Raw genomic sequence first — 26,444 nt, forward strand, 5'->3', positions numbered from 1 at the left:
TGAGCCGATGAGATTTGAACCGCTGAACTGCAGTCAGCTGAAGTAGCCTGCAGTGCTGCATTTAACCACTGCACCACCTCGGCTCTTTTTCTTTAAGAACTTGCAACTTAAATTCCTGTACATTGTACTCCTCATTCCTGTTTTCTTTTTCTATCATATTATGTGAAAATCTGATAGTGTTTAATGATGGTACAAAATATCTTTCCTCAAGGCTTCTGTACTGAAAGAGATTTCTGATTTTCTACCTTATTCTCATGGTGCTCAAAAAATTCTTACAATTTTTCTTAAGTTGTTTTTGAGTTTGTTTCCTTGTTGGAGATGATGGAAAGTGCCACTGTTGCTTTTCTATAATTCTCAGGACACACTGGCTGCTCAGGCCTCTTCTCAATGGGAGGAAATCCTGCATGATGTTATTTATGAGGTTTGAACTGAAGCATGGCAACCCAAAGAAGTTGAAGTTACAGGAGAGGATAATTTATAATAAAAGATGGAACCTAAACTCATACAACCACATTTGCCATTTCAAAAATTCAAGTGCACCGTACCCCATCGATATTTTAAAAGCTGATGCATTTTCATCAAGAGAACTGTTAAAAATGTATTGATGTTATATAAATTCTGGGAATCATATCAGCCATAGAGGTGAGTAAAAAGCATTGAATTTCAATCCTGGGAGATGCATAAAATCATCAAAAGCATAAAATACACAACATTATCTTGATCTTGTAGTATTTAAGATAGGGGCATCAGTGGTTGGGGATTAAAATAGTAAAAATGTACATATAATTAATGTCTGCTCCCCCTTTTCATATATAACCCATATACAAGCAGGTGAAACTTTTAAGTGTTTGAAGCCACCATCTTTATTCCCACTGCAGATGTCCTTGGTCTAAGAAGAGCCTACAACATGCAAAGGAGTATATTGTAATGGATGAACTAAATCCTAGAAAAATAACATTCAAATGTGGATTCAAAAAGATAGATTGCTGAGCAGATCTGTTAAGACCTTTTGCGTTTATTTTAAAGTTATTATTACATTTTAAATCTAACATTCTCAAGGTATCCTCTGAGATTCTTTCTCTCTTATATCATTTCCATAACAATCCTGTAAGTAATTATGATGCAGGATAATGACCAAACCAAAGCTACTGGACTTTTTAATTGACAGCTTTATTTAATTTATTTTAAAGAAAGGATGAACAACCAGTAAACAGAATTAAAGTACAAATTAACAAAAGACAAGAACAACCGTTAATGCTACGTTAACTTAATTTACACAATGGAATTTACTTTTGACTAGACAGGTGTAGGATAAGGCTGACCGATATAAGCTAATATAGTAGTATTGCTTTTTCTGTGTTTTTGATTGTTTTATCTTGAATTATGCTTGGAAGTATCCAGATCTGTAAAATAATAAAAAAGGAATACATCACAAGAGCTTAAATTGTTTGATATTTGATATTTGTTTTTTATAAGTTTCAGGGATCCTTTTTTACAATGCGTAAGATTCATAGGATTAAAGTGCTATGTCGACCTGCTGACATTTTAAACTGGATCTGGGCAAATACCATGTTTCCCTGAAAATAAGACCCAGTCTAGCACTAGGGCTTATTTTTGGGGGGGTGTCATTTTTTTTTGCATGTACAGGAGGCCCATTTCTTTTGGTTGCTTGTGACGGGAGTGGAGTTGCCCCACACACCCCGTATCAGCATACCTCAAGGCCCCTGCAGCCAGGCTATACATGCCCTGACACCAGACTTGTCTTGCAGCTGCAATATTGGCATACCACAAGCAAGTAGAGGAAGTGGGCCAGGGGCCATATGGGCTCATGCTGCACATGGCTATTGATGCTGCCACCATAAGGCAGTTGTTGGGGCGTGGACAACCTGGTTGTGGGGACCTTGTGGCAAGCTGGTGTGGGGCATGTGGAGCAGCTTCTCTCACCTCGCCTTGTGGCCGCAGCAGATGGAATGGGCATATGGCTGGATGCAAAGGCTTATTTTGAGGGATAGAACTTATAACAACATGCCATGGCTTAAGGATAGGTCTTATTTTCAGGGAAACAAGGTACCAAGGATCAGGTTTCTGTTGCAACAAGTCATTTTTAAAGCTATAGCTCTTTTATTTGTGCCAAAAGGCAATGCTAAGGGTTATTGGGAAGAATGGGCTGAGACCAATTTTGTGTTAGAAGTAATATTAGCCAAAATGTGTCTAAGTATTAGCTGCAGGACAACAAATGAAGATACAAACATATTAGGTATGAAAGCTTCAACTATTCTAATCTACATGCTGCAATCACCAATGCATATTATTGTAATAAGAATATGTCATTAAATTGGAAAAATGCCCTTAAATTATTATATTTTAAATATTTCTCCAAAACACATTATACAAATATCCAATTGTTTAGCTTGCTTGTTTGTTCTGGGTTTTGAAGTAGTGTAACTAGGCGTATTAAAAATAAACAAGTTACTGTTGATGGATAATTACTATCAAGGGAATATATTCCTCTCCTTTTACTCCTTCCTTCTCAACAACAATGAGCTTTGCTTACACAAATATTTATTCTCTTAAGTTACTAGAATCATTCATCTTAGTATGGTATCAATAGTTGTGTTGGGACTAGAGCTCCAGAATTCTCTTGTCCCAACACATCTAGAAGTCCTTAAGTTGGAAAGTTGCAATATAAAATCTTTTTAAAGGATATCTGAGATATCAAAAGCTTTCCCAGAACGCCTAGCAGTCTGAGCCAGCATGGCCAGCATTTCACTCATATTCCTGTTTTAAAATCACAAACATCAATTTTCTGACTGGTTTTAGAATGTGGAACTCATAGTTTTAACAGGCTATATTAAATATGTAACCATAAACAACCAATTACATTTTAACTTCATCTAAACTCTCTCAGTTTACAACCATCCCACTAGAGAAAATATAAAGTCCAGCTTGATTTCTTCATAACTTTCAAAATCAAGGACCAACATTGACATTCCTACCAGATAATTGTGCAAGATTAGTCTCCATAATCTTTATGACATTGTGACTAAGATCTTGTTATTGAAAGCAATTTTAAATATATTACTATGCCATGGGCACCGTATATAGTATGAATGCCACTTCAAGATCATGACTACTGCTTCAAAAATGATAATATATCAGTGCCTTATGTTTTAAAGCAGGGGTGGGGAACCTTGGCCCTTTTATGACTCATGGACTTCAACTCCCAGAATTCCTGAGTTCATCCTAGCTCTTCAGATCCCATTGTAATAATGTGCTAGGATGATTGAATAAAACAGAACAAAGAGAAAATGGTATCCTTACATTAAGACCAATGGACAGTTGCCATAAGGATGGTTATAGAAGTATGATGACATGCTATAATTTTATTAATCCTGTGGACTTCAACTCCCAGAATTCCCCAGCCTGGAGTTGAAGTCCACAGGATTAAAGTCGCCAAGGTTGAGAAACACTGTTCTAAAGAGCCTTCACTGTATATCACTATTATCACCAATATTTGGACTAAAGCATATGCTATTCTAACATTAAGTATTATATTTTGGTGTTTTTATTTCAAAACTCTAATTGTCCTTCAGTTATACTGAGTCCATCAGCATATCGTTTACTGCTGTCTGGAGGTATCTGTTGTCAATGGAAAGATTGATATAATTCTGAAAGTGATGTTGGTTTTCTTTCTTTTTTTATGGAAACTGTTCTCAAGAGGTGCACATGAGCAGACTTAATGTGGCTTGAAAGTCATATTGAAATACTTGAAGTCTCTCCTCCTTATTTTTGCAAGGACAAACAGCTTGTCCTGATCTGAACCAGATTTTGCAAAAACAATATAATGCATGCATAGAGCTTACTGTAGCTAATATTATTAACTATTCATCTTAATGGTTCATCCCTTCTATAGCATTCAGCCACCAGAAGATTTATAAGCAGGCAATTCAGGCAACTACAATGAATCTCAGTTTGAATAAGCTCGATCCAGCAGCATTTTCCATGGCTACAAACAATAAATATAGTTAATATAATATGAATAAATGCGGAGCTTACCATGAAAATATATGCACCTAAATTTGATAGGATAAATCAAGGCTTAAATCCTAATCAAAATTCAGAAATTAGTTATCAATAGAGCACCAAAAATACTCTTTAACTTTACTTGATAGAAAACCTATCTGCAGTGGAAGAAAAACCATTCCATCTATGCCTGAAAAAAGAGACATAATCTAATTACCAGCATCATCCAATATTGATTCTGCATTTATTCCACAACCTTAATCACGGACCACCTTTGAAATCTAGATGCTTCTTCTCCACTCTCTCTTTTGATGTGTAGTGTATAGGTTTTTCCACAAAAAAGTTCTGGATGACTCAGAGGATGGTAGACCTTTTGGTATTATTTTGGTTGGTCCTTAAAGAATTGTCACATTATTTGGATTTTAGATTTTTTTAATCTATGGAACAACATAGATGTACTAGTTGCTTGCTGTTAAAATATAAAAGCATTCACTGAACCAAGGCTGAAATGAGCCTCTAGGGCACATTTATTCTAATCCTTCATTTTAGTGCAAGAATTTCTGCTTGATGAGATAAATAAACTGGTTAAAAAAACTAACACCTGGAAATTGTCATTTCGGTTAATCAAATTCAGTTGCAATCCTATGATTTTTAACTAATTTACACTCACCTCCCCACAAAATTCAAGCTATATCAATGTATTCTAATATCCCAGTCAAACTTATACAAAATGTAACTCAATACATCTGAATAATACAGTTTGGAAAACGCTACAACATACAGAAATAGTGTTCACAGTAATGAATCTGATTCAGAATAGAGAGGGAAACTTGTTTTTATTGCACTTATACTGCCTTTGGTATAATTATTTATTAGTTGTATGCATAATCTGCCTTTTACACATAAAGGAAGTTCAAGATACTTCATGGAAGTAAATTGAAGTAATGCTATAATGAAAGATCAGCCACATAAAAGCATTGCTTTCATGTACACTAAAAAAATATGATAGGTCCTTGCTGGAGAATACAAGAACATCATGCATTAAACTTTAGCAAAGTAATACCTGTATACTTTTATGTAAAAAATCATACAGATGTTATTTTGTGAGTGAGTGGTCTTAAAAATGGAAGGAATGGGTGAATAGGTGAATAAATGTTTCTGAGTTGCTATTTTGGTCAGGAAATTCTCTTTTCAGCAAATGTTATGTTGTTTTTCCTATTCTTCTCTCATGAGATATCACCACAACTGCCTTCCACAGTAGGTTCTGACACAAAAGCTCAATTGCATCCAGGAGTTCAGTTTAAATTCTACTGTAATTTGATCTTTTTGACTTGTAGTAGACAGAAATTGTAAATAATGTCCCAATTAGATGGACCTTCTGAACTGGTTTCATGAGCTGAATTCATCAATGGAAATTTGTCAGTAGTGGAAAAATTGAACTATTCTCCATTGTTCTACCAAATGTTTACCTCTAGACAGTAGTTTGGTGCAACCATTATGCTTGGTCAACCTGCTGAAAAATATTGCATATCCTATAACAAATGAATAGATATATATATAATTTCAGCCATCTAATGGCTGGCCTTATGGTGAGATATGAGTTTATTAAATTATCCTTTATCCATTTCTTACTGTGTTTTTCCAATTAACTTGATTTTTTAAGTCTAACCCAATAGTCCAAGGAATATGCCCGTTCCTCCTCCTCCTCCTCCTCCTCCTCCTCCTCCTCCTCCTCCTCCTCCTCCTCCTCCTCCTCCTCCTCCTCCTCCTCCTCCTTTCAAAATATGACATGCATAATTGCTCCTTTTTTACTTTTGGCATGCGCAGTATGGCATTTTTTAAAATGTACAGGGGTTTCTTTTACATCTGTGCAGTGATTTCCATTGCCATTACTTATCATACACATTGGAGCACACAAAGAAAAAGGAAGCAGTGGATTTAATTTCAGTGCAATAGCTCATGTTAAAATAATGTCATGAACAATTTTTCATTTGGTTTCATCATGCAGTAAGAAAAGCAAACAGAATCTAGCTCAGGTGAAGTTCAATTGCATTGATTCCATTGTGCACTTCGCTTAAATGCTCATGAAAGTTGTTAAAATAAACGGATAGGCCTTAGCCAGGAAAAAAACCTATACAATATTTGTTAATATTTCTTTAAAGGCAGGGATTTGAATTGCTACACCTTTACATTTTCAAGGTAGGTAATCCAGAACAGGTTCTTCCTGAACTCCCAATTGCTTATGTACCAAAATTTTCCCAACCTCCCAAAATCTGTGGGATGAAAAGGATTTTCTGAGTGTGAAAAAGTGAGAGCCCTCTGCTCACAGAGGTCAGCTACAGAGATTCACAGAAGAGTGTGGATTTTTACTTGGACCCTGAACCTTCTCAAATAGCCTAATCATTGAGAAATGTATCCTTCTCTCTGATTAGACAGGGGCCAGCTGGAGCAGTAAGTCACCAAGAGACATAATGGGCAGCAGCCCCCTTTGAGGATGAGTAATTCTGCGGGCTGCCTGCCTGCCTCAGGACCAAGCAATTCATCACAGCTGTGGCAGAGGCACAGCAGAGTTAATTGACCCTAGTGAAGGCAGTCTGCTGCATCTCTACACAAATTGGTGTGGCCTGAAAAAAAAAGGAAAACCAATAGCCCATTTGTAGGAATAAAACAGGCACATCTTCCATGGCTTATTTGGTGCCTTGGGCCACAGCAACTTTTCAATGTTTTAATAACTTGCTTTTACCAGCATGTCTAAGTCATCTGTTTCATGGCATGCCAACTTGGCCTTGGCTTTGAGAGAAGGATGTCCTTTTCTGCCCACTGTACGTCATTGGAGCACTTCTGGAGAGTTGAGATTTGTGGTCACGAAATGCAGCAATGATGATGCATGAAGAGGCACAGCATGTTGACAGTGGGTAAGTGGGTATACATTGGTAAATTTAGGTGCACTGGAGGTTTTTAAGTAAACACTGGACAGCCACCTGTCTGAAATAGTATAGGGACATGGTGGCATTGCCCTAGCTTGGCTCCAGCATGCACGTGCCTTTTTTCGTCTGGCCCACCCATGCTGCCCTTTCCATCCCAGGAGTCTCTACGCGATGCCAGGTAAGTACAGGGCTTGCGTGGAGGCTTGGGAGGGCGTTTTCAGCCTTTGGAGGGCCTCTGGGGGCGTGGGGGAGGGCGTTCCCGCCCCCATGCTCCAGGAAAGCCTCTGGAGCCTGAGGAGGGTGAAAAACGGACCTACCGGGCCCACTGGAAGTCGGTAAACAGGCTGTTTCCAGCCTCCAAAGGGCCTCCTGGGGGGCAGGGGGGCTATTTTCGCCCTCCCCACCCTCCAAAAAAGGCATGCACGCATGTGCGGGGCAGAGGAGGTGGGGTGTCACATACGCATGTGCAGGGAAAAACAGCGTGGGGGTTGATTAAATTATTGGTGTGGGCATGAGTGTGCACAATAACGCATGCACATGTGTATTTGGCACCCGAGACGAAAAAGGTTTGCCACCACTGGTACAGGGTCTCCTGCTTGAGCAGGGGGTTGGATTAGAAGACCTCCATGGTCCCTCCAACTCTATCCTGATTGCAGTGACATGCGGTCAGCTTTAGGCCTGGTGAGGCACTTTTTAGACTTGTGGGCTTCAACTCCCAGAATTCCACAGCCAGGCATGCTCAGTTCCGATTTAAAGCGACAGCATTTTTCCCCTTTGCAAAATAAGTTTTCCCATTCTTTTTCTTCTCCCTCCCCCTCCTTCCTCCCTCCCTCCCCCTCTCTCAAACAGACACAAACACACACACACACAGAGAACGTGGATCCCTCTCTCATTCACTCACTCTCAAACACACAGAAGTTGGATTGGATATATTTTCCAAAGGCTTGAAAGCAGCTCCTCTGCCATATCCCCCCTTCCCCTGCTGCCTTCCGATCAAACTTTTTGAATTCCTCCCCCCTCCCCACACACGCACCTTTTCCAGAGACCGATTTCAACTCTGCTTCCCCCTGCCCTGCCCTGCCCTGCCCTCCCCTCATGAAAGGCCAGAGCTCTGTCAGACTGAGCTAGTTGCTCCCAGAGAACTCTAAAAAGCCTCTAAAAATGCCCTCTACAGGAGGCGAGAGAATACGTGCCTCATTTGCATAAGGAATTTTTTGCTTGTTAACCCTTGCTTAACTCTTAAAAGACGAAAAATTCCTTATGCAAAAGAGGCCCCTAGTTCTCTGGCCTCCTCCTATGGTTAACACAAAGCACTGTTCCAAGTCACTGTGAATCTGGCAGCAACTACCTTGGCTTTAATTATTTTTAAAAAATTCTTTAAAATTCTTTCCTTTTCCTCATGACTGGTGAGGCCACGCCTCCCTTGCCTCTAGTGACTGCACGTCCCTGCCTGATTGATTGTGTTTTGAAGGAGTGCTTCACTTTGGTGCAGCTTCCCCTTATGGAAACCAATTTGCAAATTGATGCAGGGGAATCAAACCGGATGGCTTCAGAGCACCCCTTAACCTTTAAAGTGCAGCATCCATAGTTTTTTCCCCATTTCTTTGGGATTGTACAGTGCTCAATATTGGGGGGGGGTGGGGGTTCTCTGACATTGAATAGCCAGCCAATTAATTTCATTCAGCCTCTTGGAGCTGTTTGAGTAGCAAAGCTAACATTACTTTTACGCCATTCACTTTCCCAGCTCTTGAGTTCTTTATTGTGGCCAACCACAAGCTTTAACTTTGCTCGTTCTTGTGCTAATTGAAAGAGCTTGTCCAGCCAATAAAACGTGAATTTATTTCAGCTCTCAGCATTCAAACTCTGGCCTTTACTTATACATTCTGTACAATTGAGATAGATTGAAATCTCTTCCCAATGAATGAATGGGTAGCAGGCCAGCATTTACAGACCTTGAGCTAAACATTTACTGATTTTTTTTTACATCAGGAAAGTGGTTTTAAGGCTATTGCTTGTTCTGTGCCAATTTGTTTTCTTTGTTACTTGCCTCCTTCTGTGACATTAACTATTACCAAACTGCTTGTAATGCCTCTGCAACAAAGTATAGTTAGTGCTTGGCGTATCACATGAGTATCAAACCTGTGGTGTCACGTTGCCATCACGTGATTTTTTAATGATTTTTTCCCCCCTACATGGAGCTGGGGTGGGTGGGGCCTATGTGTGACACATCCGGCCCGTGTGCTGCCAATTTACACCCTTAAAGTATCACCACAACTGAGCACATTTTATGACCTTTTTTTGCCAGAGGTGTTAAATGAATCACTGTAGCTATTAAGCGAATAATGTAGTTGTTAAGAGAATCTGGCTTCTGCCATTGTCTTTATTGGTTGTGAGCCAGCTGGGTTACAAATGGTGATCACATGACCCCAGGATAGTGCAACTGTCATAAATACATGCTAGTTTCCAGTTGAATTTTGATCTTGTGGTCATGAGAATGCTGCAATGGTTGTAAGTGTGAAAACTGGACATAAGACATTTTTCTCAGTGCCATAGTAACTTCAAATGACCACTAAATGAATAATCATTTGTAAGTTGAGGACTACCTGCATTGTCAGTAAGCCACAAACCCCCAAAATAAGATTAGCCAATGACAAAGGGCCCCTTATAGGAGGATCCAGCTTGCCAAATAGCCATTCTCCCCCTCCCCAATTGAATCTGGTTGCTTTGAATTTTAAATTACAAACTTGAATCAAATTTGCCCTCTTTGAATCTGAAATCTTCACCTTGAATCAAACCAAGATGGATTTGAAGTGTAACATATGTGAAAATCCAGGTGCAAAAATCAGTAATCTCACGGCCTGGAAGATTCTCTACAAAACTTACTTGCGAGTCTCCCTGAAGCTTCTGGTGGCCTCTGAAGGAAACAAGATGCTGGATTAAATTAACATTATTTCACCTGATATCATCCTTTTATGGCCTCAAGTTGCTTTCCCAAGTAGGACATGTTGAGAAAATGTTGAGTTTTTTTGAAAGAGAAAGAATCTTTTAATCGTGTGTTAGTAATCACAGATTACACATTGTATTCCTTCTGCTCTGCCGACATCCCTATGTTAAAAACAAGATTATTCCTGTGAGGACGAACTAACAGAATGCTGCTGACAAGTATGTTCTTGTATAACTTGATATAACCCAAGACACGATTTAGTCTTTCTGCTTTTTCAACTCATCTTTCCTCCATGTTTTCCACCTAATTTTATTTTAGGCCCTCTTAAAATGAATATAATTCAGTACTCATGAATAAAGCTACATTTCCCCCCCCCTGAAATAACTATGGAGATGGACTTGTAGGGAATTTAGAATCTACTGATACAATAGAAACAAAAAGAATAAAGACATTCCTAAGCCTTTCTTCTTCCTCAAGGAATAAAGGTAAACAAATAGATTTGCATGATTCTGTTACTATAGCCAATCTCAATAAAATATACTTCTGGTTTCCTGTGGAGTCAGTTTCCAGATTTGGTCCACCTCTTGGTTGGGCTGCCAATTTAGTTCAATTCCATTCCCATAATCCCTGAAGATAGTAGGCTAATTTAGGGAGTACGGGATTAAAGCATCCATTTGGTTGTGAAACAATGTGGATCATCTTCTCTACAGACAGAGTAGCAATAGCATTTAGACTTACACCATTTCACAGTGCTTTACAGCCCTCTCTAAGCAGTTTACAGAGTCAGCATATGGTCCCCAACAATCTGGGTCCTCATTTTATCCACCTTGGAAGGATGAAAGGCTGAGTCAACCTTGCACCTGTGAGAACCAAACTGCTGAACTACAGCCAGCAGTCAGCAGAAGTAGCCTGCAGTATTGCATTCGAACCACTGCACTACCATGGCTCAGATGAGCCTAATTCAGTATCCAGTCTACCCAGTTTACTAGCTAATTAGTAGAAGTTTTGGAAGACTATTGCCAGGCAATAGTCTGTGTATTAAAATAATAATTAAAGATGTTTGGGATTCCCTTCTACACCAAACACCAAAGAAAGATTAGAACTCAGATTTTCCCATGTATCGTTCAGTCTCTTTAGTCATTAGATCACGCTAGTTCTTACTACATTAAATGCTAAATTCTTAAGAGTTTACTTATATCCTTTGATTATATACATATTCAGAAAAAGAGTTTTTTATTTTCAGGTACAGAAGCCAGAACATGTAGAAAATCCATATTTTGCCTGAATTATCAGTGACATAAAAGCTCTATGCAGACTGCCATATAATAAAATGAATTGAACAATGAAATGCTCAATCTTTTCACAGCAGAAATAAAACGTACGAGAAAAATTGTGGATTCCATACCAGAAACAAATTTGTAATGTACTGTGTGTTTATTACATTAAAAAAAGGTGAAATGGTACAACCAACCACACAAAAGAGGATAAATTGGGCAAGATTATTTTCTTCGTGTAATTTCCCAGGAAAAAAATTGAAATAGCTGTAGGGCTTATGTTTTGCAACATATGAGAATATAACACTATTTATCTTGGGGAAAAACCCATATTGGTATAACAATATATGTGTTATTAAAAAAACATCCTCTGCAATTTGTTACCTAGTTCAGTATGGGAACAATAATTTTTTAAAAAGTATTATTTCACCCCTTTTGGTCAAGACTGATATGACTGAGACTTGCTTACAGCATCACAACTACCTCATACTTTCAAAAATATGATGTTGGCAACATGAATATCCTAATGCAAATAAGTGAAATTTATCTATGAAACACATTCCAATAATTATCCACTGGGGACAACACTTTTGCCAAACCATAGTATCAAAGTGAGAGAGGAAAAACATTCTACTGTATTTGCAAGAAGCCAATTCAGATAAATAACTGGGTTTTGTGGTCTCTTCTCCTCAGAGCAGGGTTTGTTTGCTTCTCAGAATGCTGCAAAATTCACTTGACAGAACCTATAAATACATTTTAAAAGGTTGGGACAATTATATGGGTTTTCTTCTGAGTGATTTCCTACACACATCAAGGTTAGAAGAAGCCACAGAAATTCCCAGCAGAAGCTTTCACAGAACAATGTTGCCAAAAGACTAATTTGCTGAGCTGTTTTCTTTCTCCTCTTCTATAAACTATAAATTCTTTTCTCCTGTACCATTTTTAAAGTATCAGGATAATTTTTCAAATAGTTCTCTGTTAACATAAAGAACTCCCCAAACCAACACCATGAGAAGAATTAGAATGCTTGAGGAAGGTGTGCCTTTTAAAGAGGTGGTGGAATTTTGATACATGGATTTCCTGAATATATGGAAAGGTATAACACTGAGCATTTAAAGTTAAGCTATCCCTAAATTTAATTGATCTCTGTTATAATTTTAACCATTCTCAGAAAAATCATGCATTCAACTTCTTCAATATTTAAACAAAGACAAAGTAAGTATAGAAAAGCTGTAGAAGGTATTCAACATTTACTAAACCTCAGTGCTAATAATTTAAAAGTGAACATTCAGTGTTTTATTTCTACTACTACTTAGAGCACAGGTGTCAAACTCGCCATGTAACATTGCTGTCACATGACATTTCATGATGTTTTGTCCCTTCATGGAGGTGGTGTGGGTGAGGTCTGTGTGTGACACAACTGGCCCACAAGCTGCCAGCTTGACACCCCTGATTTAGAGGATTCTGTGCATCACTGAGTATTTATTCAGTATTTTAGGACAGGAGTTCCAAAACTGTGGATTTAGAACTCAACAGAAGCTCAGGCTAACTTTAGAAGGGTATCACTTAAAAAAAAACCTGATCAAGTTTGTGCAGGTGATGTGGAAACATTATCAAAACTTGCCTTGGGGTTGTACAAGTCCACAATGCCTGGTGTTGGATTGAATTGTCACTCTACCTACAAGTCTGTATTGCAAGAATGGAAAAACTCTGTCCTTTATCATGCTAAGATAAAAAAAATAAATGTTAAGAGGTAATAAATGGGCACTTTTACATATATCCATATATCCTTGAAATTGCTTGAACAGTTATTATTTCAAGGGTTCATAAACACTGTGTCAGTACAGTTTCTTTCTGTAGCTTTTTTTTCTTTCTTTCAGTTTAAATATATTTAATACTAAACATGCTGCTTACCCAACCGTGTTCCAAAGGACCAGACCTAAAACAGATGGTCTGCTGTTAGGCTTCTAACTTAGCATCCTAGCCCAGCCTCTGACACAATAACATCACACAAATCTGAATCACAGGTTTAAATATGAAACAGATCGCATGGAACATTTTTCTCACATTTGAGAGGTATTCCCTAGAGGGGGTTCTCTCTGCAGTACACACAGGCAAATCACAAAGGAGCCCGAGTCTGAACATAACATTTTAACTAAAACTATTAAAAGTATTGTGGTGCCATTTTACAAAATTACAAAACATCTATATTTATAATACTGTCTCTATTAATAGTGATATGATGTCCCAAAGGATATTTCAGAGCTTAAAAATTATGGAAAGTGACATCTAAAAATAAACCCTTCTTGATACTCTTTCCTATATTTGGGTCTTTGAGGACTAAACAGGTGGCTTGAAAGAGGTTTAAGAGGACACTGATACACATCACGGTAATTTAAACAGAACAAAATGTTCACTTTTGCTGCTTTTGGGCCAATTGGGCTTTTTTAAAATAAAAAGTAAGGTTAAACAAGGATCAATATTTGCTATATGCAGGAGAAAAAATGATTATGCTGACATGCTATATGAAATTTATAGTAGCTAATCTGACATTGAGGATATCAACTTACATTTGAGGTGCTTTCCCCCTTCCTTTACAGTGTATCACCATAGAACACAACACACACACACCCCTTTGATATTAAATTATACCTTTTCTGTTTCTTTACTTTGGAGAGAAAATGCAATAACTATTGTTTTATCTACATTGTCTCAATGTTGATAAGGACATTGAACAAGCAGAGACTGACACACAAAAATAGATATTGAAAGTGATTTTCTTTCTAATACTTATCTGCAATGTCCCATAAGTGTTACACATTTCACTATCAATTTGACAGTTTCCATCTCCCAGTATTTATTTTCATTTGAGGACAATGGCTCAGATATTTGTGAAAATGCACAACTGTGCCTTGCTTTAAGCTCTTACCTAATAAATCTAATATTTTAATAATGTGTGAGAGAATCCACACCCTTGTCATCTGGTTCTAAGTGCTCTGTTGCTGGAAGAGAAGATACACTATAGACATAAGCTAATACTAATAAATTTTCTGGCATTCAGAAATGTATGTCTACCTAATAGCCAAAATGCACTTAAGTTTTCTACATAATATATATATTAAACTGATGAGGGTTTACATATATTTTACACATATGATGAGGGTTTGCGAGAATATGCATTGAAGATACACAGGACAAAAATCAAATATCTGTGCTTCATGCAATACTTTCAGGGAATGGAAGGATCAACTTACGTATCTACAATCTATATGCCTTATAGTTCTGGTCTGTCCACTTGGTATTAATATTCCAAATTTTACAGTGAACACAAGCTTTTCTAAGTTTGTGTATCTGTATCCATTTCTGAATGGCTGTGTGCATGCATTTTTAAATGTAACCACTTCTGAGCACATGCATTTTAAAATACATTTGTGACGTGAGAATTGTTATGAAATTCAAAGAAGTACAAAATGCAGAAATTACTTGCTGCTCTGTTAATTTCATAGTTAAAAGTGTTGGTGCTAAGATACAGTTTCATAAGTACTGCTTTAATGTTCTCCATTTTAAACTCTCCTTTGCCAAAGCAACTTTTTGAATAAGCAAGGGTTTTACTCCAAATCATTGCTTCTATTAAATCCACATGAATTTCCAATATTTTAACCTTACTTGGTTTTTTTTGCAAACCAAATACTTTAGTTTAGAATCTTTACAGTAATGTTTTAATTATTTTATTCCATGCTACATAAGAAAATACCATTGCATGCAATACAGTTGCATCAGAGGTGGTATTCAGCTGGTTCTCTCCGTTTTGGGCAAACCAGTAGTGGCGGCTGTGGGAGGCTCTGCCTACCTGCTCTGATGTAATATGTGACCTGCGCATACACAAAAGGCGGTATGTATGAGCAAAGCGCAAACTGGCAGGGAGGTAAGTGAATCCCACCACTGACTTGTTTGCAATTCTGACTTCCTAAATCCTTTTTATGAAAATGAACTTTATTCTTTCTTTGAAAAACCCCAACTCTTTATTATAAGAAGTATTCCCTTTCAGTATAATACTAAAGAATAAAGATGAAATTAAGAAGAAACGTTTTCTTTTGTTTTTTCCCCCTTAGAAGTCATATATTAAATGTCAGAATTTTGCTTGCTGTACTATATGTTATATATAGGGAAGGTGTTCTGCTTGAATTTAGTTGAAATTCTGCACATATAAAGTCAGTTGTTGCATATTCTCTGATTTCAGACTTTTCTTCTTCATTCACTCTTACAGGGTTGTGCCAAAATAGCTTTTGCTACTGTCGAGCACCAGCAAATCAGGAGATTTGGGCAGTTCAAATAAGTGTATAAAGATTTATTGCAAACTTAAGCTCTGTACAAGAATCTGACTTACTAGGGGCCAAGGTAAATGAACGGGAATAAGAAGGCATTCAGGATTGGCTGCACTTAGATCTCTTGCAGCTATGCAGGACTCATGACGTGTTTGACTCCTCCCTCAGGCTCAGCCTATCATCTCCTACAGTCAGTATTTGTATTTCAATAAGCTATGGCACTTCTTGCTTATAGTCTCTGAAATTATTCCTGATAAAAAAGTTTGTGCTTTCAATTCAAAGTTTATTTTTACATTTTTTTTGGAGATTTTGATGTATTTACTTCCAATACCTTGGAAGGTTTTTTTTTTTTACATGATTATCACATATGATAAAAAAGTTCCTTGTTTATTATGATATTTTCAGCATTTGTTCTTTTATGACTTATCAATCTTTAAAACAACTTGCACCAATTTCCCTCAATTTTTTCCATAATCTTCACATTGTTTCACTATAATTACATTTTTTGAAATTTTATATTAATTTTATCATATAATTTTAATTTGTTCTTTCTCCAAATCATATTTTGTTTCTTTGTGCCATACATTTCTATAAAGTCTTTGGTCAAAGCAGCTCTTTCCGTGATTCTGCTATTAGAAGTTTTTTTTCCCCATTCTGTTATCTGTGATGAACAGCTTGCTCAATAATATAATTTAATAGTCTACCTGTTCCTTTGATACTTATAAAGTTTGGAATCTTGTTCTTGATTTCCTCCCACTCTGAATTTTCTAGTTGGCCTTTGCCAATCCTACAAGATTGTGACTGAGATTGGAGTTAGAAGTAAAAAGTTCATCTTGGGTAGTATATTACATTGTTGTAATAAGTCCTAGCCAAGGGCGTTTTAAATCTTTCCACCTTTCACGGTTTTGTTTTATTTCTTTCTATAGTTTGCTATACTTGTTTTGAAATATATCTTTATTAGAACCTGTCAAGTAAAGACCTACATATTTCATACATCTTTTGATATCTCACAGACAGCTTTTTTTTCCCCACAAAGTCATCGTCTTCAGAAATTAAGGATCTTATTATTATATTTGTTTTCTTTTCATTAACTTAGTCATGAGAGCCAGCTGGATGACTTTGGCCCATCACTCTCTTTCAGCCTGACTCATCTCACAAAGTTGTCACTGTTGAGGAAGCAGTATTAGGTATGTTTTCTGCCTTGAGTTATTTATAAAAAATAATAAAGGCAGGATGAAAAATGTAATAAAAAAGCAAAGTTGTTCCTCTACCTTTGTGTAGCAAGGCTCAGTGCGTTTCCAATTTTGATTTTATTGCTTTTTTGATCTGCTGAATTGTAATGGATTTGTTTAACATTTGCCTGTGTTCTTAGGTGATTTTTAAAATTCTGCTCCTAGATCCTTTTTCAATATTATATACACTCCCCATAGACTACTTACCTTGGTCCTAATTGGCCTGTAAACTATTAGGGCAATAACTGGTAGATATTAAGTCTTTCTCCCTATATGAAAGCCATATTAATTTTGGTGCGGGCATGGGAGTAGAATCAGTTTCATATTTGGTATTAAAATGTTTATCACTCACCCAGTGTTAAATCTAGAACGTGCATAAGCGCACCAGCATGCCTAACGTCCGTGTCCTACTGTCCTTATTTATTTGTACCCATTTCCTGTGTTCTTATTCAGGTTTATTCTTATTCCTGTTATCTCATAGATGAGTGACAAACTAAAATAAATAAATAAATAAATTGAACTTAATATTTCCAAATGTTAATAACTTTAATTGCTATTAGAATATGACACCATTATCCTTTTTAGTGATCACTCTTAAGAAAACTCCAAGAAGATTGGAAAACTTCTGTCAATAGCTATATCTTTTAGCAGCTATTTGATTCCTTTCTCATTCTAGTATTAGCTGTTAATTGTCTCAGAATTGTAATTCAATTTTCTTGGAATTCTTTAATTCTTTTAGTGTAGTTATTGTATTATTGGTCTTTTTTTCTGTACAATCTCAGACCATAAACAAATGTTAATATTGCTGGAATTGTATCTATTTTGAAAAGAATTTTTTTTAGTTCTTTTCTATGTTTTGTCTTCTTGGAATGAAGCAGGTCTTTCAGCAATCATTTAAATAGAAATTTTTCTCCTGGCTATAATATTGAGATTGGATTGTGATTTGTCATATATCATTGGCAGAGGTGGTATTTATTTACCTTCCCTACCAGTTCGCAAATGTGAGTGCGCGCTGAATATATCTTTCCTAGCCGGTATCATCCTAGAGGGAGCAGCTGGCTCTAGTCCCCTAAAACAGTCTAATATAAACAGGACAAGCAAGTATATAAAACATATTAGCAGAATATACAAAGATGTGCAGGACTTATCTCTCTTTTAATTAGTTATCAACTGCAAATGATAATCTGACTTCTATTCAAAAATTCTGAAATCAACTTCAGATTGCATTGAGGTCTGTAGTCTAAATGCTGGCATGGCAATAGCCTATTTTAGAAGTGGGTTTCAGGAATGCAAAAGAATTGAATAGATACATTAAGTAGGCCAAATGCAAACAAAATGGTCCCCAGTCTGGGCAGAAAGAAAATCTAGCAGTCTGCATGCAATATCTCACCTAAGGTGACCAGACGTCCCACATCTGGCGGGACAGGCACACCTTTTCATAATTTTTCCCGCGTCCCGGGCCATTCTCAAAAGACCCCGCTTTATTTTGGCGCTCGCTCGCTCCCTGCCTCCCCCGCCCATCAGCTGCTGCTAGCTCGCTCGTTCCGTTCCCCCATCTATTCTACACTAAAAATCTAAGCCATCCCAGCCAGCTCACTGATTGGCTGGAGTCCGCTTAGCACGCCACGTGAGTTGCACGAGTATCCATTTCGCCTTCGCCGTTTGCTTTTGCTGCTGGTAAGTAACCGGTGGGAATTGGGAGGCTTCGCCGCTTCGGGTGGGCGGCGGCGGCCTTTAGCAAGAGAAGGCCTTCCCTTGCGAAGGCCTTCCCTAGGGAGGCCACGGTCTGGCTTCCCCCCACCCGCCTCCTCCACTAGCCTTTGTCCCCAGTAGGGCGGCTGGGGGGAGGAGGAGACGGCCCTCCTCTCCTTCTCCCCCTTTGCGGAGTTTGCCTGTGTCTCCCGCCGGTGCCCCTCAAGCCGGCAGCCATCACCGCCGGCTCCTCAGGTCGCAGCTGCCTCTTTCCTCCGGGCAGACCAGCCATGCGGCCATAGATAGAAAGCACAGAGCCCTTTGCAAGTCTCAAGGCGTGGTCGCTTCCCACCGCAGCACAGGCGCCGCCACCGGTGGCAGAAGCTCCGGGCTGTTGCTCCGCGTGGGGTTAGTGAAACAGCCGCCGCTGCTGCCCCCTCCCTTCCCTGTGTGCGAGAAAGGCACCCGCTCACCAGCCCGCCCACCCTTGGGCTCCGTGGGCAGCACGGAGAACGGCCGCGTTCTGACGACCCGTGTAATCCTGGGGTTTGCCCTTCCACCCTCAACCCCCCTTTAACTTGTCCCGGGAATGCCGTGAAGCCACAATGAGCGGAGGGCGCCCTCTGAGCACATGCAGAGCGCTGAACGGTCTGGAGCCTCCCCTGCCCGGCGCTCGGGGTCCCTCCAGCCAATGACAGCCGGCCAGACAGCCCCAACCTCCCTCTGTCTCCCGCGCCTGGGCAGCTAGCGCCCCCTCGCCAAGCGAAGAGCCAGAGCGCAGCTGAGTGGGTGAGTGGCCCGGGGAGGGAGCCTGGTGGGCGGCTGGCTTCTCCTCCAGCCCCAGTGCACTCTTGTGTGGCTCCGATCCTCTCTTCTTCTCCCTGCCGCCTGCCGCCTGCCTTCCTCTCTTTTTCCCCTTCCAACCACCCCACTTCCTCCCTCCGCCGCCTTTATTCCCCGGCCCCAAATGGGGCTCCCGATGCTGGGAAGTGGGGGGGGGAGAGAAAAGCGATCGTGCGGTGGGGTTCGCTGGACGGGCGCTTATTCCAAAGGGAAGCTTGGAAAGAGAGCCTAGAGGCCGTGCAACATGTGTCCTGCTGTGGTTAAGAGCATGGGAAGGTGGACAAAGAGGAAGGGGCAAGGCCACGGAGAGCGCAACGCGTCTCCGCCCTCGCCTCCTCTCTTTTCAAGAAGGGGTGGTGGGGAAAGGGGGAGATGGGGAGGAAATGGTTTGGGGGTGGGGCTGCCTGGGGTCCTGCATAGGGGAGCTGCAGGGTAGGAGGCAGAGAAGCAGGGGTCCAGCAACAGGTTTTCACTCACGCGAATGTCTTGGGATTACAATGCGGAGGGCCGTTCCTCACTGAGGACTGGCTGCAGTACCTTCCCAGTGCCGCCGCTGTTGCGCTGGTTCCTTCGCGCCCCTCCCACCTCTCTGCCTCCTCCACGCAAGAGCGGCGGAGCGAACGAGCGGCCACGGCCATCGTTGCTTTTAAACGAGGCTCCGCTCACTGCTCATCCCGCTCTTTCAGGGCTGGCCAGCGCCAAAATAAAGCCGAATCCTTTTGAGAGGGGACGGGCGCGATTGGCAACGGCGGAGGCCGTGCCAACACTTCCCAGGTCGCGCCCGTCCCCTCTCAAAAGGATTCGGCTCGGCCACTGCTTCCTCCTCTTCTTCTTCCCTGTCTGCGGTTCCGATTGCAGTTGCAAGGAGTGGGAAGGAGAGGAAGGAAGGAGGTAGGGGGGAAGGAAAAGAAGAAGGGAGGGGGAGAGAAGATGGAAGGAGAAAAGATGGAAGGAAGGAGAAAGAATGGAAGGAGGAAGATGGAAGAAGAAAGGAAGAAAAAGAAGAAGGGAAGGAGAAAAGAGGGAAGGAGGTAGGAAGAAAAGGGGTAGAGAGGGAAGAGAGGGAAAGAGCAGAAAGACAAAGGATGAAGTTGATAGGCAAGAGGAAGGAGGAAGGAAGGAAGAAAGAAAAAGGGAGGGAGAGAGGAAAGAAGAAAAGATGGAACTAGAAAGGAAAGAAGGGAGGGAGGGAGGAAAGGGGAAGACAGGGAAAGAGCAGAAACACAGAGAAGGTGAAGGTAGCTAGGCAGAAGGAAGAAGGAAGAAATAGGAAGGAGGGAAGGTGAAAGGATGGAAGGAGGAAGGAACAGAAGCGAAGAGGAAGAGAGAAATGGAAAGAGCAGAAAGACAGAGAAGGTAGATAGGTAAAAGAAATGAAGCTGAAAGAATGGAAGGAGGAAGGATGAGAAAAGGAGGAAGGGAGTGAGTGAGGAAAGAAGAGAGGATGGAAGCAGAAAGGAAGGAAAAGAGGGAAAGAGCAGAAGACGGATAAGGTGAAGATAGATAAGCAAGAGGAATGAAGGAAGAAGTGAGGTGTCTCGAGGAGGGGGAAAACATTTAGTGACCAAAGTTACAATGGCATTGAAAAAAGTGACTGATTACCATTTTTCACACTTAGCAACTGTTGCGACCATTTTCACACTTAGCGACCATTGCAGCATCCTCATGGTCACGTGATCAAAATTTTGTTTGGCAACAGATTCGTGTTTATGCTGGTTTCAGTGTCCTGGGGTGACCTTTTGACAAAATATAAAAAATTTAATCAAGCCCCCCCCCCCCCCCGGGTCAATGGTGTCCCTCTTTACCAATCTGAAAATCTGGTCACCTTAATCTCACCCCTCTTCTATTTTATACTATGCAACTGCATAGGGCACTTTGAGATGCCTCTCGAAAGTTTGTCCTGCCAAAAATCTTCACAAAACTCCTTTCAAAACAAATTCTGTTTCCCCACCATTTTCCTTTTAGCTAAGACTTAAGAAATAGAAAGCAACATAAAGTCTGACTGTTTTCTTCTTAATGTGGCCTTCACCCCTAGCTGTGCTTACTTGTAGTCTCATTTATTTGCTATAATGTCCCTAAATTTTATTCTCTTGTTTCTTCTCCCAGTTGTCTGTGACTTGGCCTCTGTCTTTGTACTTAGGTATCTATAATCTGTCTTCTTTTAAATCTTCCATTTGTGGTGACTATCGTTTGTTAATTTCCCTTGTTCCTTTTCAAGGCTGGAAGTCTCTCACAGAAGTAAACATAAAAAGACCCTGATGAGTAAACAGAGCCTTTAGACTTTCAAATGTCATCCCTTATTTTAATGAATAGTATAAAGAAGGCAAAAAGAATAAGTGGTAGGGATGCAATTATACATACATTTTTTTTAATCTCATTCCCTCTTTTTGGGGAAGGGGGTTGGATTTTTCTGTTTCCTTTTTTTAAATCAATGTCAAACAGACGTAGTTGTTACAATAGGAAAAACTAGAATGAAGTAATGTAATGTATAATTGCATAAATTAGGGATTTCCCTCTGCTTCCTTTGTATTCAAAATTCTTAAATACTTACTTCAAATTTCTCTTTTCTTTGGAACTGAAACATGAAAGCATGAATTTCAGAGGTTCTTCTGCATAGCTAGTGGATTGTTCTCTTCCCAGCCTTTTGGCTGCAACTCACAATCTTGGAATTAATTTGGTTCTCTATTTTCTGTGAAATGTATTGCTGCGATGGTTTTGAAATTCTACTGGGTATTCTGCTGAGAGGAACCACCCTTTTATTTTAGTGCAAACATCAAGTGCTAGAATTAACCTTTCCAATAGTACAGCTGTTTCCAAGGGTTAATGACTTATCTCCTTCACTACCATTCTGTATATGATATGTGATAACCACAATATTAAAATAACTTATTAGAACACATAGTCTGAATTATTATACTGCCATGTCAAGAAAGCAATGTGCATTACTTTAGTGTAACATACTTAGCAGTTTATAAAAATAGTCAGGAATCCAGTAACTATTTTAGGTGTGGCTGGGGCTTTGGCCCTTCTTATGGCATTTATTTTACTAGCAAGTTGCTTTTAATTAACTTTGTTCAGGGGCAACTAGCTTGGGGTTCTTTGAATCTTGTCCAATGTCAATTTAATTTTTAACCTTTCATTCTATGCATGTTGGTTTCTATATAGCAAAAAATAGTCAGCACTTGGCTGCATATTATTCCTCATACTTTTGGTGAGGAAGATCAGGGTGATAATTAGTCCCATTAAAAATCAGTGTTTCACCATCTCTAAACAGCAGTTTCTTGGAGAGAAATTGATCAACTGAATTTCTAGAGAAACAAAAAAAAATGCCTCTGTGCCACAGAAACATATTCAATCAACATGAGATAAGCAGTTTAGTCAAATATTTTTATTGAGAAATAAGTCCTATGGAATTCTGTGTCATTTACAATATATGTCCATAAGAGTGTATTTGCAGCTTTAATAGAACTAGATTTTATGCCCCCACCTCTTCTTCTATTAATCAAATATCCTAAGGAAAAGATGTACTTATATAAAATGGAAGTCCAAAATACGCTCACTTGGAGTAAGTGCAAAACTGTAGCAGTACAGTATTACAGATCTTTATGTTTATCCTTTTCAGACTACTGTATGAATGCTCATGTTTTGAATTCTACATAGGACAGATAGAATAAACTTGGTGCAAAAGAATTAATAGTCACAAGTCATCAGGACAAAACAAGGACAAAGTAAATTTAGAGCTACCACAGTCTTTAAAAAGACCATGTTGGAAAAAAAATGAGATTTTAGCAGCACTGCTGAGCAAGGGTTTGCTGAATTCACATACATCAAATGGTTCAGGCAATCTCAGAAGGTCTCTTATATACATTAAATTTGTTAGCTGGCAATGGTGCTACCTGAATTTTGGCTACCATCTCCTCCTGGTTGTCTCCAATTATCACATTTTCTTCTTTCTGAATTTAGTTTATTAAAAGATTTACTATTGTTGGTTAGTCCTTATTAAAAAGGATTGGTACAGCCCTTGAACATAGTTAAAATAAAATTGTGCCTGCTTGCCATGAAAGAATAAACATTTTTTTTAAAGATGGTAACCCTAATTCAATATCACAAACATGATTGAATTTCAAGTGCACATTTTAAGAATTATTTAAATCTTTCTGATTATAAAATGATTCTAACACTTTTACTTGTTAAATGGTGGGTAACTAAAAGGCATGGCCATTAGATGCTAAAATATTGAACAGTCTTGCTATTTTTCTCATATATATTTTAGGTTGGATAAAAATCTAATATTGAGAAAAACAGAAAAGAGGTGTTGAGCACAGGGTGTAGCAGAAGTACTAGAAAATCTGCTCAATTCAGCAGGGTCTATGACAATTCATCATGGCCAACTCACTGTGGCCAAGTCACCACGGGCAACTTTTCACGGGTAACTTGCCATGGAGAAGAATTATACTATTATCAAAGAAAATAGTGGAATAGAATCATTAAAGAAAGGATGCAAAAAGAAGAGACAGAATGAAATGTGAGCTGCAAAAATTAAAATATTTTTTAATTTATTTAAAATAATTAAATAGCATTGTTAAATTGTCCTGCAGCACGTTGACCCACAGCGAGTTGGCCACAATGACTTGACAAGTTGTGGCAAGTTGTCCTATTACACCCTAGACACCCTCTTTCCATCCCCATTTCCACCTGGTTGTACTATCTTCATCACAATTTCAGAAGACTTAAAACTGTCATTATTAGAGTGTCGTCACAAAGGTATTGTGGTTGCACTGATAAGGAGTTACTTTGGTTATTCTATAGCTCTAAAAATCTTGGGTTGAAAAGTTGTTTCATGGAATTTTAGAATTCCTGCCATTCTCCAAGCTGTGACTGGAATACCCACTGGAGCAAGTGATACCCCACTGGAATAGATGCCTGTCTAAACAAGGTCTAGTAGTTTCTATTTTGCAGATAGGAATGCACTAGAAATAAGTCTGTGTATTTACAGGCCACACCTATTTTTATTGCATTCACTACAAAGTAGATTCTGTTCCCAAGTCCATTTTCTCACAGAACACATTTGAAATATTAATCATGTAATGCATTAACTTTAAATCTTTGGAACAACTATGATCTGGATATGACTGAGAATCTCCATAGACATTAACTCTAAATGTATTTTGTCCTAAATATATTTTGTACTGCTATGTGGACTGTGAATTACTTCTTTTTTATTTTCTGCTTAGTATCTTTTTTTTCATGGTAATACTATTTGCATTTTTTGTGAAAAGATAAAAAGAATTAAAAAAATATTGTCTTAAAAAGAAAAATAAACCAAAGACTAAGAATAGCAAAAGCTCAATTTAGGAGCGGGGTGGGTGGGGGTGGGCGACAATTGTTTGACAGTAAAAAAAAAAATCTATCAAATCTGATTTTTTTTCCATTTATTGTCATTTCTTTTAAAGTTCTTTCACGTTGTGTTACTAATTTACCAGAGGATTTTTCAAATATAAGTGCAATTGGTCCAATATTGTAAATGAAAGGTTTTGTGGTAATAAATAAGGCAATAGGCAATGGAAATTAATTTATGTCTAAGGAAATATGGGTTCTTCAAAAGAAGCTGTCATGTTTGCTATAAAAAGTTTATACAATGTTTTTGACCTAAGATATTTTCTGCAAAAGTAGTAAAGGCTCCTTCATGCTGTACTGTGCTCCTCATAGTCATATCTATATTCATGTACTTTTTAGCATGAATTTGACATATGTCACAGCTATGGTTTTTTTTTTAAAAAAAGCCTTCTAAATATAGCTCATAGCACTGCAATTCTCAAATAGTATTCCATCTATGTGCAAAACAGGGCGAAGCCTCTTTAACTTTTTAGACTGGCAAACCTGGTAATAAGAAATATTGTGTTCTTAATTTTATTTATGTACTTATTTGTTCAGATTCATTAAGCCGCCCAATTCTAATGGCCTCTGAGTACAAATATTATGTTCCATTAGTTGACTGATCTTTGCACATTCATATCCATATCTTAATTGCCCCATGTTTTGCGCACCTAATGAGTTTAGCACCTAAAAAAAATATACCACTCTAAAGGGTGAATTAATAGTTAAAAGCTTCCTTATCAAACATAGTTGTGATCCAGACACTTTAGCTTTGTTAATACTTATCAATTTTATAAACTGTGCTATCCAATCCAAAGACCAGAAAACTAATTCTTTGTGCCAGTTGAATTCAGTGAGGTTTACTTCCAAGTGAATGTGTAAGGATTTTTTTTTCTAAAAATGAATCTGATAAAATCTTATTGTTAAAAAAATAGTATAGTGCAAACACATTCTGACAAACATTAAATAGCATTATGTAATTAATAAACTGATACTATATTGTAAAATGGCTGCTTCCCTTATAAGATTAATGCAGGTAGCCAGATATAATTTGTTTTGCTTAATATATTGATATGCATATTAGATGAGTTGATTTACAAGCTGGTGATGTTTTTGGCGCTTTGAACGAATACATCTGCAGCTGAGGAAGAAAACAATGGCTTTAAAATGGCACTCAAAACTGTCAGTCAGGAAAACACTGAATTAACCTCTTTCTTCTACTTCACCAAGGCCAGCATCCTTTTTTTCTGGCAGATTATACATCTCTTTGTAAAAGCAGACATTTTCTCCAGTGCCTGAAAACTAACTGGGTTTAAATTAGACAATTTAATATTTTTTGAGGGGTGAGGACTCTATTAGGGTTCATCGTGACGCCTGGGTTTGGGAAGTAAAGAGGCACTTTCATCTTAGTTGTGTGAATGGTTTGGCTTCTTTTAAAAGAAATTATGGCAACAGATTCAGTTCCTCAACAGAGACAAAACAACTCCACTGAAGAAAATGAAAAAGAAAAGAATCTGAAGCTTTTGGAAAAACCCATTATAGAATGAAGCCAAACTGAAAAATAAAAACTGAAACTATCAAGCAACATTTAAATCTGAAATAGGAAAAGCAACAGGTAAGTGTCAAGAATCTTTTACTTCAAAAACGAAGTGTGGATAATATCAAATGACACTTCTTAACTGGGATGTTTTTTTAAAAAAAGAGGGCTCAAGATCTGAAACCTGTATATTGTCTTTTTTATGAGGGTAGAGGAAGATCTTACTTTGTTCTAATTAAATCTGAAGATAACTTTACATATTGTAATATGT

At 38.5% G+C, this 26,444-nt stretch overlaps 2 long non-coding RNA genes across 3 annotated transcripts in view; one reads left to right on the forward strand and one right to left on the reverse strand.

Moving 5' to 3' along the window:
* LOC148045362 (uncharacterized) overlaps positions 1-26,444 on the reverse strand; it is a 211,304-nt gene that overhangs the window by 139,718 nt on the left and 45,142 nt on the right. The gene's annotated exons all lie outside the window — the stretch shown is intronic.
* Positions 26,034-26,444, forward strand: part of LOC148045363 (uncharacterized) — a 44,097-nt gene continuing 43,686 nt past the window's right edge. Inside the window, exon 1 of the long non-coding RNA XR_015696691.1 lies at positions 26,034-26,251. This is a non-coding gene — a long non-coding RNA (uncharacterized LOC148045363). The remainder of the gene's footprint in view (positions 26,252-26,444) is intronic.

Source organism: Thamnophis sirtalis, unplaced genomic scaffold, assembly GCF_051295495.1.
Source record: "Thamnophis sirtalis isolate CommonGarterSnake01/CBP01778 unplaced genomic scaffold, rThaSir2_p1.2 scaffold_5, whole genome shotgun sequence".
Lineage (NCBI taxonomy): Eukaryota > Metazoa > Chordata > Lepidosauria > Squamata > Natricidae > Thamnophis > Thamnophis sirtalis.